Source organism: Montipora foliosa, chromosome 6 (genome assembly GCF_036669935.1).
Source record: "Montipora foliosa isolate CH-2021 chromosome 6, ASM3666993v2, whole genome shotgun sequence".
NCBI classification, from domain to species: domain Eukaryota; kingdom Metazoa; phylum Cnidaria; class Anthozoa; order Scleractinia; family Acroporidae; genus Montipora; species Montipora foliosa.
In genome coordinates, this window is record NC_090874.1 from 31,236,207 (window position 1) to 31,238,706 (window position 2,500).

At 42.6% G+C, this 2,500-nt stretch overlaps 1 pseudogene; it reads left to right on the forward strand.

The window, feature by feature from the left end:
• The first annotated feature begins 411 nt into the window (after positions 1-411).
• LOC138005357 (uncharacterized) lies at positions 412-1,907 on the forward strand (annotated as a pseudogene).
• The last annotated feature ends 593 nt before the right edge of the window (positions 1,908-2,500 follow it).

Here is a 2,500-nt window from a genome sequence, read left to right on the forward strand (position 1 = left end):
GAGAAGGTCCTTGGCCAGCCAAAAAAGCGGTTGGAAAATTTGGGTAAACAAAGAAGAAATGTTTATGTTGCCAGAGCAACAACTGCAATTGTAGCTGCGTTAGATGTAATCACACCCGGAGATGCTGGACATTTGTGGACGGCAGTGAAATCGTTGCGTAGTGTTGAAACAGCCCTTGAAATAGACGAAAGCGTTGATAGAAAGTATCTAGAGGCCCTCGCTGAAACATACCAAAATGCCACAGGTTGGGACACCCGCAGGCAGGTCCTGGCTATAATGGCAGACTTAGTTCCCGTTTGTGAAATCAAGAAGTTTATACCTGGTCTAACTGATTACAGAGTTAAGGAAGCTCGGCTGCTCATCTTGAAGTATGGACGTGGTGCTCCTGTCCCTTTAAAGAAAAGTCCAAGAATGAGGATCAATGAAAACATACTTCATCATTTCTTGACTTTCATAACGAGCTCCCATGGGGTAAAAGACCTTTGGTCAGCGATACCTACATTTGGAAAACGGCCAGGTTTTAGAATCCCCGAACGTGATTCAAGCAATGATCCCACAAAGAATCATTGAACAGTATACCCAGTTTTGTAAGGAATGTGACATGAAGCCCCTAAGCCCAGCTACTATTTCGCGCTTGTTATCCGTGTGCGTTGCAACAGTTCGCAAATCCCTGCAGGGTTTAGACTACATCGCTGCTGATGGTGCTAAAGGGTTTGATGACTTAGCTGCTCCAGCTGCCGAGCTTAAAGGCAAACGTGTCTGTGATGGGGAATGGTTTAGTTACTGCCAGGAAGCACTAAAGGCGGGGAAACAGTATATTAAAGCAGAGTACAAGGTATGCTGAGTGGTGTAAGTTACGAAACTTACCGACAATTTTTCCCTGTTTTCTTGTTTTGTTTCGCATATTTAAAAAATCCACGTAAATATCAAGAGAACAGAAAAATTGAATTATGAGTACTTTTTCCTTGCATTTCAAAGGGTAAATTACAGCCAAGCTCGTCCATCAGACTGGTGTTAGATTTAATTTTGACACTAAAGCGACAATTTGTATGCCGTTCTCAAAATATGATCCAGTAATGAAATGCATTTCTTTACCAGATTCAACAAGGACGCATCCTGCGTCAGCCTTTATATTCTGCCTAATAAAATGTAAGGCAATATATTAAGACCCGTAATTTTTGATAGTAACATTTAATCAATGGTTGATTGATGACACAATGTTTTACCTGACTAGTTTAATTTGCTTGCTTGCTTGCTTGCTGACTGACTGACTGCAGATGATTGACTTGCTGATTGATCGGCTGAATGTTTACCATTACCTCACCATCTACATGACTTCTACAACATTTTTTTTCTACTAACAGATTCACATCGCACAAGAGACGCAGATCGCTGATCACTGTGTGGTATATGCTCTTAGTGAGCCCAAGGAAGACCATTTCCAGCGCAAATGCAATCACCCCCATGACCAATCCTGCTCGTCTTGCGAAGGGCTTAATTCTGTTCTCTCGAGCATTGAGGCTTTAGTGAGAGATAAGGCTGCCAACCTGGCAGACGAGGAGCGTGACGATATGGTGTATTCTTGCCAGCAGGCCGTGCAAGCCATCCATAATTGGAAAGCTCACCAACTTCGAGTTTGTCAACAGGATAGATGCCGAATTGGTGTGCTGCAAGAATTAAGTTTAAATGAAGTTCTTACGGAGAGACCGAAACAGATTGGTTTGGAAAAAGAGGCATATCTTGGCACATTAGCGTCGCGGTCAGGAGAAATAAGCTTTTGTTCACATTGCGAAGAACTGTTCACAGGACAGCAACGTCGTCGTAGCTATTATGGAGCACACTCTCCGAAATCTCAAAACCGAACAGCTGCAAATAACAAGAGCACAAAATTATTTCCGTCAAGATAATGCAGGTTGTTACAAGAGTGCAACAATGCTAGCAGCCTGCCATCAAATGCAGAAAACGACCGGGATAAATGTGACAAGAGTTGATTTTAGCGACCCACAGGGCGGTAAAGGTCCCTGTGACTGCAAAGCTGCAACTATTAAAGCACATGTTCGCCATTTCGTTAGTGAAGGACACAATGTTCTCACGGCTGATGACTTTAAGGATGCCATCCTATCTAACAATGGTGTGCGTGGAGTGAGAGTTGCGGTGGTGAATTGCAAGGTCCTATCACCAACACAACCAGTGAAATGGGAGGGCGTTAGCAAGGTCAGCAACCAGTTATATGAGGATACTGGTTTAACTGTATGGAGAGCGTATGACATTGGTAAAGGGAAGACGTTCATCTTGTCACAGCTGCAAGGTATCGTTAAATTCTTTTCTTAAAGTTAAACGTTGAATTGCTTGACAGTCAGCTGGATTTCTATATTTGGCTTGCAATGTTTAGGACTGAAAGCAATGGAAGCTTTAGCCAAAATGATTGCAAACAAGCTCAAATAAAACTCAAAATCAATAGATAATGCTCAAAACGATTTCGGGATTGACAGGGAGAAAG